The 16387-nt window shown below is 33.9% G+C and overlaps 1 protein-coding gene across 1 annotated transcript in view; it reads left to right on the top strand.

Annotated features, from left to right (window-relative positions):
* LOC145297487 (endosome/lysosome-associated apoptosis and autophagy regulator family member 2-like) overlaps positions 1 to 16387 on the top strand; it is a 305309-nt gene that overhangs the window by 178801 nt on the left and 110121 nt on the right. The window lies entirely within an intron of this gene.

Genomic DNA, 16387 nt, shown 5'->3' with positions numbered 1-16387 from the left:
GAGACTTCTTGAATCTGCGCTTATCGCAAATTCAAGCACAATTAAACAACGTGCAAGTTTCTATAACATAGCGCCATTAATAAGTAAACTTTTATTAAAAGAACATTATTTAACTGTAGACAGAGGTTAACCTTCTCACACCATTCAAACACCCCCTGTAATAATTAATACATATAATCTCAATCAATAAATTACATAAAAAAGAAACACTCATTTCGTTTCTGTTACAAACCTATATTTGAATTTCAACAGATATATTTCTTTCCAGTAAGAATATTAACTGCGTTCATATCTTTTAAAATTACATTAACGACTATATGACGTCACTAAAATTTCCCTCTCTTTAATAGCGCAAGACCCCCCCCCCTCCTTTTTGAATTTCCAACGTCTTTTTCCGTTTTTTCTAAAACAGAACAGCGTCACACTTTGCACGTGAAACATTTTCAAATATTTTGTACTGGTGTTTTTTGTTTCTTAATCTCATTCATCCAGAGGAAGTCTCAAAATAAAGACGAAACGTTGATGAACACATAATACGGTTTGTTCCTTTTTATTTCTCTATTTTGTCGGAATACTATTTCTATTATTTTCATCATATATATATATATATATATATATAAAATATAAAGCTGAATGTCTGTGTGTGTGTGTCTAGTCACGAATAGGCTCCTATATGGTTGACTTTTTAAAAAAAACTGATCACATATAATGATAGATGTATCGATACCCATTCCTGTGTATCGATACATCTATGTTTGATCTGGCAGAATGGTGGTTCATTAAAATTGTGGGGTCTGCGTTCGCGCCTGGTCCACAAAGTATGGAAATAAAAAATTTAATAATTAAAAGCAAAACGTTTACAAGTGTTTTTGATATAGATGTACATAATAATACTTTGATAAGTATGTTTTAACTTAAATAGGGATGGTATAATAAAATTGTGGGGTCTGCATTCGCGCCTGGCCTCCAAAGAATGGAAATAAGCACAAACTTTAATAAAGACTTTTCATATCTATCTGCGTAAGTATACTTTGATAATTATGTTTCAGTTTGAAGAAATAAGGTATAATAAAATTATGGAAATATGTCACAAAGTTTAACAATGTTTTTTAATATAGATCCACAGAATATTGTGATAAGTGTTTCAGTGTGAACAGGTATGGTATAATAAATTATGGGGTTTATCTATTTTATTTTTACTTTTATCATATATTGCTTTGGTTTTGATACCCCCAAATTCGAAGCTATCTCTTTACAACCCTTCCTTTTCATAATCTATCATACTTTCATAAATCAGAGTCCATTTTCTGTAGGCTGATTTTTGAACCCAGTCAACGACGGGTACTTTTGCTAGTATATATATATATATATATATATATATATATATATATATATATATAATGATTAAATCGTACATCCCACATTTGAATTATAGAGGCTAAAGTTATTCCAAAAAGAGCAAAAGTTGCATATTTTTTCAAATATCTGACGGCTATATAACGTAAAAATCTCACTCCATTTCACAATGCTATATACACTTTGAATGCTGTTTTTTTCGTTCTAAAATGGAACAAAATTCATATTACAAACACAACAAATATTTTTTCAAATATTGTACTGGTATTTTATTTCTTCAAATCAGTCATCACGAGGATGTCTTGAAAGAAAGATGAAACGTTAATGAACATATAATTTAGTTTGTTCATTTTACATCTCTCCATCATATATATATGATGGACTCTCCTGTCGATTTCGATGCATGAGCTTCCGCCACAACAACTAAGTTGCTCCGAAATCCACACAGATTATTTGTTTATAGTGGTGAAGGCTTTGTGTAGAACCAACCACACTTTTTGGTATTACTGCTTACCTTTGTCGGTGTAGACGACTGCCACAGGACAGAGTATACAGTAAACCACAGGTTTTTACATCAGAATTTCCTTCTCCTAGAAGACTGGGAATGTATCTCTCCTAGTGAATTAATGCGCCCCCTGATACCAACCTGGAAATTTCTACGACTCAGCATGGTACATGCAGCGCCTAGATTTTCAAATGGTCACCCATCTGGTACTGGCCGGGCTCATCATTGCTTAACTTTGGTGATCTGGTGAGAACCGGTGTGTCAATGTGATTGTGCCATATATTTCTATGACATATATATATTGGGATGATTAATCGGAATCAGGAATTGAAAATATTGGAACATTTTGGAGTATCAAAATCAGAAAGATCAGTGACTATTTTCCGATGCCAAAAACGATTCTTTTTATTCTTTTTATTTTTTATTTCTTTGTTTTTGTTTAAAACTTAATTTTCCACTTTTCGTATTAACGATGAAATGATAAATATTTATTGATGTTAAACTACGAGTAAAACTACAATTTCTACGTCACACAATGATTTTTACATTTGCAAAAATATATGGAAACATTTTATGGGTTCTTCTGGCAATCCGCCCCCACCCCTACAAACTTTATATTTAGAGATTTTAAAAGAATTAGAATCGGTAATTTATTGGAATCGGAAATTTATAACAGAATCGGTAATTGTATCGGAATCGGGGGGGGGGATATCGATCGTCCTATCACTAATATATATATATATATATATACACACACACATATGTTGATATCGAGAGTTAATGAAGATAATGATAGATATTACATAAAAAATGTCATTCTGTTTTGTTTTTTTTCTTTTTCCAGCTTACCCCGACCCCATAAAGCAGGAAGTCTGTCTACAGTTATTTAGGCCATCCTTTAAAAACCTTTTTCTTTTTTTTTTTTTTTTTTGCTTATTAGATCTGTTTCCCAGACATGATGAATCTCCCCACCCTATTCCATCTTTAGCATGTACAAAATGTTCATTACTTGTGCATTCTTTCATGCAATCAATTCTTTCTTCCATCTTTCCTTTTAGCCCATCAAACTAAACACTACTCGCATCGTCATAACCTTTAACCATACAAACTAATTACCACATTTTGCTACGCTTTCTCACAACAGCAGCAACACACCCTGTTGTTTCATTCATCATGGGGAAATTCCTATATTCTTACAATTATAAAACCATTTCACACGCAGCAACATGATTTACACATCGAATTCATATTTGATTGATTTACTGTTAATCGAATATTTATTGAGATAAAATAAAAATGCAATAGCATAAAATAAAACATAATTTGGTGCTTGTCCAAAATTTCCCCATATTAAAAAACAAAATAAAGACAAAAGCTATATGATGTAAGTTCCCGTGACAAAACGAAAATATCATATTTCAAAAGTCACGTAAATTGATTAAATAGTTTTATTTTTATAACGAAAATCATTTGTAAGTGATTAATGGGAATTAGTAGGCATTACAACATAAATCTAGTAATCATGAATTATTGTTGTTTTTTGAAAAAATTTTCCAATTGTTACATGATAAAGGGTTGGCCCCTTTTCATGTAAGTAAAAAAATAGGGAATTAGTTAAATGTAAATATGAAATAGGATAGTCAAGGATTCGAACTTGCAAAGCTAGATTTGGAATTGAAAATTCCAATCATAAGTTAAAATAAATACAGAATGTTATTGAAATAAAGAATGTGGAATTGCAATTGTTTAGCTTACATATCTGTATATGGAAAAGGAATGTAATAATGAAATTTGTTTCTGTGAAAATTAAAATAAGGAATTTAATCGTCAGTTGAAATTGTAAACATATTTTGTAAAGAGGTTATTTGAAAAATAGGTTACTGAATTCGGGGTCATGTCAAGTTTGACAACATGACGCATGTCCTCTAACGTGCTTTATGAGCACATGTTTAATCATGCGATGACGTGACGAGTTCTCAATATAGGTAGAGTTTTAAGATGCAGTCTAAGAGAAGAGTCGGGAGAAAGAGCCGAGAGAGAGAGAGAGGTCAGAAACAGCTGCTGACGTCAAACCTTGGAAGCGAAAGGAAAAGCCATGTAAAGAAACTTTGAATTCCTCAAGCAAAATCATGGACCGGTCATGAAATAAAGGACGTCAACATGTGTTTTTGTATCTGCGTCTCCGTGTTGTTATTCAACAGAAAAGGTAGTGTCCATTTATATTATAAGAACTTTGTGAAAATCATCATCTCAAAAATAGGTAAGAAATATATGTATCAATGTTTATAGAAACACTCCCGTTCATACAGAACTGTCTCTCTCTCTTTATATATACCTGTTTATGTCTCCAATATGCTATCTCTTACAACATGAACATCTTAAGACGTATGAACACTCCTAAGACTATAATCTCTCACTAAGACTCTCCTAAGACGAACAACAACAACAACAATACAGGATATATGTCATCTTAATAATACCACCAGTACGTAACACAATATGGCGGGGAAAACAGTCACTCTTCGGATACTCATAAAATTTTATTTTCTTATTAAAAAAATAAAACTACTTTATCAATTTATGTGATTTTTGGAGTATCGTATTCCATTTCATCTCGAGTACTTACATCATACAGATTTTTCTTTATTTTTGTTTTATAATAGGGAGAATTCTGGGCAAGAACCTCTAATTTAACACTTCTTTTTAAAAATCATTTAATTACAAAATTAAATCTATCAGAATGCATTCCGATTTATTCGTAAACAAGTCATTCGCTTTAATCTTATATATAAAAAAGGAATTAATTCATGATTCAAATTTTTTAAGGAATTTGGAAGCATTTAAGTTTAAGTCTTAACTAATCCTACTGTATTGAAAGTTTTGAAAATTCTTTATAGTCAATAATTTTCTTGAGGGCTCTACAAGATTCTCTGGAGGTGGTCAGTATCAGACAATGTCTCAGAATTGGGACGATTAATCGGAATCGGAAAAATTTGAGTCTACTTTCTGATTCCAAAACCGATTCTTTCATTTTTTTTTTTGTTTATTTAAATTTAAATTTTCCATTGTTAATACTAATAATAAATATTTATTGATTTTTAAACTACCAGTAAATATAAAATTCATAATCACAAATTTAGGTTAAAATGGTACAGAAAAATAGATCAATAGAGGAAAAAATGGCACAAGTGAAAAATATATATTAAAATATTAGATACAATACATAAAGGTAAGTTTATCAAATTAAATATAGATAGATAAATAGATTGTATAAGGTTGTAACGACCGTTACATACGGCCAGAACAAATCTTTGGCAAGAACATTTCATAGCAATCACCATTTCAGCGCCCATGTATATCGGAACGCCCACGTATATGGGAACGCCCAAGAACACAGTGTTGCAATTTGCCCATCAGCACACATGTAATAAAGGAACCATGTTGCGTTCCACATGCAGTGATACAGCAAACAGACTGGAATATTCCAGAACGTCTCTATATAAGGATTTGTCCGTGAAAATCAAATCTGTTTTTCTTCAGATTTCTCCAGTCCGACATGTGTCAAAGAGACTCCATCCGTGTGAGACATTAAATCACACATGCCTTTAATTCAAACAGTACAGGATGCAGATCTACAAGTAACCATCACCGTTGCCTGTGCTCAACACATATGCCAGACGCCGTTTATTCAGACGTAAAACAGCTTCGCCAAGAATGCTGCGAAAATCAAATCAGTTTAATTTTGTTCCAGTTATTCTCTTGCCTCCCCAGAGACTGCATCTCAAAATAACTTCGCCCTTGGAAGGCGTTAAAATACCCTGTCTTGAATTTGCGCGCCAAACAAATGAACCTTAAATTCTCATCATGGAAAATTACTACATCAAACGAGGATTTCAGTCTTCTTTTTAACAATGTTTTATTGAACTATTGTTATCATATGTCATGAATACACACACACACCCACCCGCATTATGCTTACATGGTTTAATGATTGTACTTTTCCTCCCAGAAAATAACCACATCTAAACCACGTGTGACACTCCGTCCATAAAAATCAGTAATCTTAAGCTTCATGCCGTTTTTATGAGATGCACATTTAGCAAAGCTTAATGAACACTCGCTACAAGAAAAAACTAAACGATTTAAATTAATATTTTTTTAACACATAAATAAACGTTATTTCATATGAATACAGTGATTTTGAGTTCTTTGTCAAGTGTCGTTATTTTCTGGAATTATTTTTATTTTATGTATGTGAAGATGTAATTTGGTGAAAACCTTCTGTTAATCGGAGATCTCATAAAATTTACCTTTAACGGTCCTGCGGATACTCTATTACTTTTGTCTTCTAGAGATTCCTTCACCTGCAACCTCGGTCTTAAAAATTGATAGAACCCTCCCTTAACCCTATCATTAATTCTATCTAGGTGTCATCCCACTAAAAGAAAAAACTCTCATAACCCTACCACTAACCCTAAGTTCGGGTGGCAACCCCCCCCCCCCAAAGCAAGAAACAATGACATGCTTACATTTAAGATTTAATGCAGCAACAAAATTTTATTTTAACGTTTTGTGTTCAATATTAGATGTGAGTGATCTTATCATTTATTTAAAACTATAGAGGAAGGAATCGAGACCGCATAACTTAGACAAATCCATGTTATTTGTTTGAAAACAAGAATAACTACTATATTTTATTTTAAAAAATTAGGAGAGGGTCTTAGCTTCTATTGACAACCCTTCCCCTTAAAAACATTTGGCAAAATTGATTGTATTTGCTTTAAAACTACAGAATATATATAGCCTAATGATTCTCTATAGAATATTCTGTATAGATTAATTGCCACATACTTTTATAACTTACTACCTAGCCCATGTATTAAGCACTATTGAAGTAAATACTGAAACTTGATATATAAAATATATCTCTTTATAACATTTTATGCAGATGCATGAAATAATATATTACATTGTTTATGCTTTTTATGCATACAAAAAAGTTTAGATAAAATCCAACAAAATATAGGAAAAGCAAATAAAGAAAACAATGCAGTCATATGGCAAGAATTTATTTTGCTAATAAAAATGAAATATAAAATTTCATAATTTGATCGGTTTGATTTATCGTCTGCTTCCATTTGGTGTACACCCTCAGTTCAAAAGTGATGAATAAAAAGTTGTTGCTAGAGTTCGTACTAATTAATTTATTAAAAATAATAAAATCATACCAGCAATTTCATTTTCTATATAAATAATTTCTAATGACGTTTTAGAGTGAAGAATTTCTTTCTGAATTAATTTTGTGCGGTGGTGGATGTTTGTTTTGCTATTTGCTTTCTCGTTTCCCCTCACCATTTTAAATGGTTTTGTCAAGTAGTTAGAAAGACACATTTTTACTTTTACTAACTTTTGTGGTGGAATTGAAGCACACACACACACACACACACACACACACACACACACTGATTTCAAAAATGAGATAAACAAGTTAAGTATGCATGGTCCCCCATGAGTGCACAGTGAACGAGGCATAAAAAAATGACTAAGTTCAGCATTTGCCCCCCCCCCGCCATTTAGTCCCAAAAGTCCCTAGGGGACGTCAAATCCCGGTGAAAATGAACAAAAGGTGTAGTTTTAGGCCTTTACATTTGTAAATTTGAGTTCTGCACCATCCAAAAAAAAAAAAAAAAAGAAATGATTAAGTTCATCATTTGCCCCTCCCCCCATTTAGCCCCAAAAGTCCCCAAAGGCCTTAACATATTTAGATTTGAGTTCAGCACCATGCAAAATTGCTAAATAGACCTACATAGAAAATTTTGGATAAATATGGTAAAATAGTCCAAAAAAATGGAGTGTTTTTATTAGCTCTGAAAGAGCCCCTGTGGCACACCCAAGAGTTATCGCAAAGTATAGACAAACAAAATTATATAGAAATCAGTTAGTTACAACTTTTCAGAAAGTTTTATAAAAATCCAAGGCATCAAGTTTTTTTAATAAGCACAAAAGTGTCAATTTTAGCCATTTTAATCTGAAGCACACCCCTGAAGGGCAATCGGAGTTTTCCCGGAAAATCTGTTTTGTTACTTTTTACTCATATCATGTTTAATGTTTGTGCCAAATTTCAAAAAATTCCAAGGCGTAGTTATTGAGAAAAGTGGGGACAGACGAAGGGACGAACAAAGGTGAATTTACAGGTCCACCCTCCTTTTGTCGGGGAGGGGGGGGCAATAACCATTTATCAAATAAATAACCCAGTGAACTAATTTTTTATGATTATTTCTGAATTCATCCAGTTTATTAAAACTAGTATTATTTTTAACATGATTATATAATTTCTTCCAAACATTATCCGATTAGAAAAAAAAAAAAAATGATAAATTTAGGATTTTCTTTTTTCTTAATTTTTCTTGCAAATAAATTTCCAATGCAGTCAGAAATAATAAACAAAGGAAACGGATTTGGATATTTAGAAATCTCATTAATTTGAAACAGAATCTTAAGTCTGATTAAAACAAAATTGTATGTTTTCTGTTTTTGATCAAAGCAATAATTCTTTTCTGTCAAATACAAGATTTGTGCAAATCTTTATTTTTTTTTTTTTGTTCTTTCTTTAAAGAATGTGTAAAGCTAAATGATTGATTGAATAATTAATCACTAGACTTTTAGCAAAAGTTAAAAACTGACAAAAGTTATAGCCCGTTGATTTAGAATGTGTGCTTTATGTTAAATTGATGGTTGAATATAGTTTAAATTGTGTTCAATTTTGCATTTAGTTATTAATCTATAATTGTATATCTGATGGATACTATAATACTTAGTTCACTGCATCTTATCAAATAAAAGTCCAATTTCAGTTAGATCAGCTCAGTAGTTTCTGCCAAAAAAAAAAAAAAAAAAAAAAAATAGAATGAACAGACATAGACAAATGAGAAGAAATATAATATAGATTGTAGAATAATAAAAATCTTTAAAAAATCATTTGTATTAAATGTCTTTAAAATGTGCATACTTTTCTTTAATACATTCATGGAAAGTGGAGATGGTAACTGGTATGGACTATATTCTGCATGCCATGGTCAGATTTGGTAGAGTTACGAGTTTAGAAGGAAAACAAATATAATTAATCACCTCTTATCAAGACTAAAAGCCACTCGAGGATAAGGGTTGATTTGGTTCGTAGTTCAAAGAATATGATGATTGAAATAATGAATGAAATTTAATGATTTGTGAAGACTGTTTATCACAAGTAATTTATGGACATTGTTCTGGTTAATTCCTGTGCACTGGACGTATATTATAGACTAAAAAATTAAACACCTTGGTGGGCTCCTTCTATCGTGTTAGAAAACTATTCGCATCTGAAAGTATCCTGTACCTCTACAAGGCCACCATTCGTCCATGCATGGAATATTGTTGCCACATCTGGGCTAGTGCATCTACCGCTAGTCTTTTCCCCTTGGATAGGGTCCAAAAAAGAGTGTCCAATCTAATAGGTCCTACTTTGTCATCTAAGCTCCAACCCCTGCCCCATCACGACAATGTTGCATCTCTGTGCCTATTTTACAAATATTTTTAATGGAATGTGCTCTAATGAACTCCTTGCACTTGTGCCCCTCGACAGACATATCCCCAACAAACCCGGTTAACAACAAAATCATACCCCTTCACTGTTGAGGTCTTTGAATGCCAGAAAGCTTTCTACTCTAATAGTTTCTTCCCTCAAACAGACTTTGGAATTTCCTCCCCGCTACCGGCTTCCCTTACTGTACTGATATGCAGAAGTTTAAATGTAATGTAAACCAACATTATTCTTAGGCAATAGGCATCGTCTCAGATAATAGCCTTTTATGTCCCTGACTTGATCGTTTGCTACATAACTGGTATTAACCCTTTAGATGGGAAAGCGGGCATGAGATATTGCCCCGTGTTGGCCACGCCAGAGTCCGGGACACTTGCAGCACCTTAAATACTAAAACCTGATGATGATGATGTGTTTGGTGGTTGCCATTATGAAGCATGAATTCTTTTTGTTTTATTCTTGTATTATTTTACATGTTTTTAAATTCCAGTTGTAGTGATTTAACATCATATGTGAACGTCATTCTTAAATATTGAAAAAGATTTAAGTGTTTACACAGTTGTTCTTCAATGTCGTGCGATATTGCATACGAATAAAAAAAAATTATTTGCGTATATGCTGAATTGGAACAAATACATTGAGGACATTGCCAAGGGTGCTGCAAAGAAGGTGGGCTTCCTCTATTCTGCTAGAAATTTACTTGTACCAGAGAGTACCTTATATCTTTACAAAGCCACAGTTTGCCCATGCATGGAATATTGTTGCGACATCTGTGCTGGTGTATTGACCAATAGTCTCTCACTCTTAGACAGAGTTGAAAAAAAAAAGTCTCAAATCTAATAGGTCCTGTATTATTGGCCAAGCTTCAACTTCTGCCCTGTTGCTGCAGTGTCACATCCCTGTGTCTGTTTTACAAGTACTTTAATGGAATGTGCTCTGATGAACTCATGGCACTTGTGCTCCCTTGACATACATAACCCCGACACACTCGTCTCACAGCAAAACCCCACTCTTTAAATATAGAGGCCTCTAGATACCAGAAAACCTTCTACTGCAATAGTTTCATTTTTTTGTTGTCTGGCATTCACCCTAGGTGAGTTGAACCAGATCAAGATCAGAGGAGAGAGAATCAGAGAGAACTTAGTCGTTTATGGTCTTAGATGTGCTACCATAAATAGTAGTGTCATCAGTATAAATGTCTACAAATGATGTAAGGATGTGATTTGGAAGATTATTAATGCAAATCAGGAAGAGAGTTGAGCCCAGGATGGGACCCTAAGGGACTTCAGCATTAATACTGTGAGCTTCTGATTTCTGCCCATCAACTACTACCCTTATGAACCTATCAGAGAGAAATGATTTGATAATTGAGAAGACATTTCCAGCTATACCATAGCTGGAGATCTTGTGAAGTAAACCTTTATGCCATACCCTATCAAAAGCTTTTGATATCTCAAGAGCAATTGCCCTAGAAAGGTTTTCTGTCAAGAGATTCACTAATCCTATGAGATATAACTATAAGCACATCTGCGGTAGATTTAGCAGAACGGAAACCATATTGTGTGTCACTAAGAAGGTTATTTTTGCTGAGATGGTTGATTATTTCTCTATTTAACACAGATTCCAGCAACTTACTCATGACGCAGAGGAGACTTATTGGCCTGTACTGATACCAATCACCTGAATTCTTAAATACAGGGCAAACTGATGAGATTTTCCAGGGTGATAAGAAGCAATTCTCCTTAAGACAACGTTTAAACAGTTTTGTAAGCATGGGTGCTAGTTCTGGTTGAAGTTTTTTGAGTACTATAATTGGAATACCGTCAGGGCCAGTTGCTTTACTGGAATCAAGGTTTTTGATTAGCTTGGCAACATCATGTACAGATATTTGTATATCACATAGCGTGTTTTCTGATACAGGAGGAAATATTGGGGGTTGGTGGCCTTGGTTGCAAAGTTCTTGGCAAAGAGTTTGGCTTTGTCTGATACTGACGAGATTACCTCAGGTCCATTGATGATAGTTGGGATAGAGTACACGTTTCTGTTCAGGATTCTGTTTGCTATTTGCCAAAACTGGTGGGAACCAAGCCGTTGCTCAGCTACTTTGGACTTGACGGACTGAGCATACAACTCTCTTGCATTCTTTATTACTTTTTTACAATGGTTGCTGGCAGTTCTAAAAGCAGCTTTAGTCTCAGTACATCTATTACGTTTGAAGCAATGGAAAAAGTGATTTCTGTGCGCAATGGCAGCAGCACATTCTGGAGAGAACCATGGCTGGCTGTTAGGTTTTCGCTGGAACTTTTTTGAGAGTATGAAGCGGTCAATAACTACAATTAACCATTCTGTCAGGTCTAATACTATAGAGGACACATCCTTTTTAAACATGGAACGCAGAGGTAGATCTGATATAAATGTACGGAAACTATCCCAGTCTGCCATAGATGTATCGATATACTGTACGATGGAGAGGTACATCTGAAGACTTTTTACATTTCATTTAGATCTTAATTGATACAACACGACCATCTACGGCAACACATCAAAGGCTGTAAATGACAAAGTTCTCTCTGATTCTCTCTCCTCTGATCTCGAGCGTGTAGTTCAGTGGGGGAAGACGTGGCTGGTTACCGTGAATGCATCTAAAACCAAACTCCTATCTTTACACCATCAACGCTCTGATCCCCATCTGGCATCAATTGTAATGGATGGCTCTCACCTAGGTGAAGCTCAATGTTTTGACAAGCTTCTAGGCTTGACCTTTACTCCTGATATGAAATGGAACACGTACATCAAGTCTGTTGTCAGGGTCGCTGGAAAGATGGTGGGTTCCTTCTACTGCTCCAGAAGATATCTAGCTACTGATGCAATTCTCTATCTATATAAAAGCCAAGTACGTCCAAGGATGGAATACTGCTGCCATATCTGGACAGGAGCTACTAAAAATAGCCTATCCTGCCTTGACAGAGTACAAAATAGACTTTGTGGCTTAGTGAGGAATGCCCTTTTCTCTTCCCTGCAACCTCTCTGCCACAGAAGAGACGTTGCGAGCCTGTCTCTGTTTTACCGTTATTTCCATGGCAAGTGCTCGTCTGAGCTCCAATCTCTGGTCCCCCCTCGCCAATCTTTTACGAAAAACACCCGTCTAGCTGAAGCCACTGTCAATAATTTTCCCCACTCTCTATCTGTGCCTAAATCAAAATGTAGATTCCACGAACACAGCTTCTTAGAACAGCACGCCAGTGGAACTCTGTTCCGTCTGCCTGTTTCCCACCTGACTACAACTTGGATGTCTTCAAATCCAACGTTCACTAGTTCCTGATGAACCGCCCCCTTAAGTAGATGCTTTATGAAATCTCAACACTAATGTACAACGTACTGTACATGCAATAACCCTTATCCCTGAGTGGCTTCCGGGCCTTGATAAGTGGTGACCTCCTTGTAAAAACAAACAAACAAAAAAAAAAAAACAGAGGGTCGGAAGATCCAAGTGAAGACAGAATGGAAACTGAACATAGTTCAGGGCAGGTTGTGAGAAAAAGATTTAGGAGACTTGCATACTGGCTGTCAGCGGCTGGCACATGGGTGGGTGCATGAACAATCTGAGTGAGGTCATATATAATGGAGAAATTGTGACAAAACCTCCCCTCATAATCGGTCTTATTTGAGTGGGTTAACCATTCCACATTGTGAACATTGAAGTCTCCACATATGTGAATGTTAGCTGAAGGGTAAGCAGATAAGACTTGGTCAATTTTCTCAGATATGCTTTTAAAGATAGTAACTCCACTGTTGTAGGGGCGATAGAGAGTGAATATAAATGCGGTAGTGTGAGCAAGTGCAACCCAGAAGCACATAAAGGGTAAGTTAGGATATTCTCTGGAGATGTCCTTACCACATGGAAAGCCATCTTTAATAGAGGCACATATTCCATGCCCATGGCGATCTTGGGGGTCAGATTTGGAAGTTTAGTTAGAGTATCCTTTAATTATGAACGCATCTAGGGAAATAGTCTGTTCAATGCCAGTTTCGCTTAGGAATAATAAGTCTGGTTTAGTCTCCTGTAATTGTTCCAACCTCTGGAAGGTAAGAACGTAGACCCCTGATGTTGGAGAAGGAGACATGGTAGTGGGGGTCTACAAGTTGAAGATCCGGGTTTAATTGTGTATTTTTTCTTGAAACTTTTCATGATGGAGTTTTGGGATTTGTGGACTAGGTCGACAGACTTGCTTAGAGCAGGATAGAGAGGGAAAGTAAAAGAGAAAAAGAAACAAAGAATTTTTTTTGTTCTAGCACATGATAAGGTAAAACCGCAACAATTACCCACTAATATGGCATCGAGAGGCCCCACCAGAAGCTTCTGCATGGTCCAGAATCCATTCACCAAATGACAATGCAGCAACCCCAGTATTTAGTGGTTAATCCAAGGTTCGGGTCCCTGACTATCAGGCGGATTACGTCAACCCAGGTACAACGTTTACCTTCAGCACCCTTACTAGTGACATGGCTACAAGATAGACCTAGAAACAGAAAATTTCCAACATCTCTGGTGACTGTTCACACAAAATACTGCCAACCTAGAATACAGCTTTTTCTTCTCCCTTTGTCAGAAAAATCACTCATTAAAAATGAGGACTGAGGGACAAATAAAGAGAAGCGAGAGTAACGGGAGCTGCCGATAATGCATCCACAATGCATTCTCTACTCTCCCATAAAAAAATAAAAAATATTAAGTATTGTACTTAATAAAAGTCCAACTGACGTGTTTAAGGGAAAGTACAGAAATAGATTCCCCTCTCACTAACTGAAAATAAATGGAATTATCGTAACTATTTCTGCTGTAAAAAAAAAATAACTTGCTAGATATCAGGACATCTGTGGACGAGACCATCTATTATTAAATAAACCAAATCAAATAAATAAAAAACTGAAATAAATACGTAAATATTAACATTTGCAGTTAAAAATAACATTAAATAGTACAACACACTTATCTGTCAAAGTCTTCCGTCTATTCTGCAAATTATTAAAGACGCATCACTTTAAATACGTTCAGCGTTCTAAAAATTTAAAAAATAAACCGTCAGAACGTGTTTCTTGTTCGAACAGTTTTATTAGTAACGTATAAGGCAACATGAAATTAGGGGAGGGAGGTAAAGAGAATATAATTATCGAATATGTATGCAATATTTAAAATCAACTTGCTAGATATCAGGACATCTGTGGACGAATACATCTATTATTAAATAAAACAAATCAAACAAATGAAAAACTGAAATAAATACGTAAATATTAACATTTGCAATTAAAAATAACATTAAATAGTACAACACACTCAAGATGAGAACACTAGTCCGAAGAATGCAAATAATACTTATACAGCGGTTGTAATTATAATTTACTACATACGCAAATCAAATTCTATATAAACTGAGCAATCGAGAGAGGAAGTATGAACAGCTTTGGTGTTAAAAATTTTATTCAATGAATTTCACTGATAACACAAATCTTTTAATAGAAATCATTTTTATCTAATTAAAACCAAATTACAAATTGTTATTTTTTGTTTGCCTTTGTTTTTTTTTTATCAAAGAAGACAATATAAAATCCTATTTTTTGCATTAATCTAATTTTAAAACATGTGAATTCATTTTCACCAGTTTCCATAATGGATTCATAAGCACTTTGTTAGAAATCTGAAATGAATTATTCATCGCAAAAGTAATTATCTTAATATGTTTGCTTTGCTTATTTGTTTTCCACTTATAAAACTGACGGTTTAACCTTTTACAATCTTTTTTCTTTAATTAATAAAGATACGTCTTCACATCTATTTGGGAAGCTATGTCTGTCAGGTTTCAGTTTAAAATAGTAACTTTATCGCAAAATGTGCATATTGAATGGTTTCATCTTATTTTGGATTTGTCTTCAATAAAAAATATTTTTAAAGATTATTTGGCTAAGCTTTGAAAATTGGTGTTTCGATTTTAGTTACAATTTTGGAGGCTATGTTTCTGTATTTTTGAAATGTTAATTCATAATTTGATTGTAGTTTAGTGATACCTGCACTGAGAATTGAACCATCAACCTCACTGAATTTTACTAATTACTTTATCCACTACACCACAGGTCTTTGTGAACGATTCTAGTATGAATTTTAAAAACCTTAAATCTATTTTGGTTTTTAGATGTACAATCTTACTACTTATAACTATAAATTTCATTAATTACTACAAATTATATATATATATATATATATATATATATATATATATATATATATATATATATATATAGAGAGAGAGAGAGAGAGAGTCTGTTCATTATACGAATATGATTAGTTACATATGTGCATACATTTCAATGGAATCCCAATTCAATGATAACACCTCATCAGACCAAAAAGGAGTTGATATTGGAATGGGAGTCAAAATTACATTAGTTTTATAAGATATTTGGGTGTGGAAGAAAGTGGGATGTATACTTTGTGAATATGAGCAGTAGGGGTTTTTAGAAAGGGGGGTGAAGGAAGGGAGGAGGGGGAAGTATGATTTTGTGTGATTAAGCTGTCACAGTGGAGACGTGTTGGTATTCTTAACTTTGTGGTTATTTGCCTAAGCCTTAGCTTCCATCTGAAGTAATGTTATACTCTTATCATCACCACTTCTCTATCTTAGGTTTTTATGGTTGCTTTTTCTTTTCTGGTGGCGACTTCATTTTCCTATCGACAAGTTTTTTATTTAGTTATTTATTCATTTATTTCTTTATTCTTTATTTATTTTATTCTATTCCTTGCTTTTATTTTCCATTTGTTTCTAGTTTTCAAATTTATTTGTTTATTTATAAGATATATGTCCATATGATCAAATCAACAGCTATTTGACTAGATATATGGGCTTATTTATATAATATAAATAATAAAGGTGGTATACCAGTAGTTGTATTTA

This window comes from Euprymna scolopes, chromosome 18, assembly GCF_053919585.1.
Source record: "Euprymna scolopes isolate OS-2025 chromosome 18, ASM5391958v1, whole genome shotgun sequence".
In the NCBI taxonomy this organism is placed as follows: Eukaryota; Metazoa; Mollusca; class Cephalopoda; order Sepiida; family Sepiolidae; genus Euprymna; species Euprymna scolopes.
This window is presented reverse-complemented; position numbering and strand designations above follow the sequence as displayed.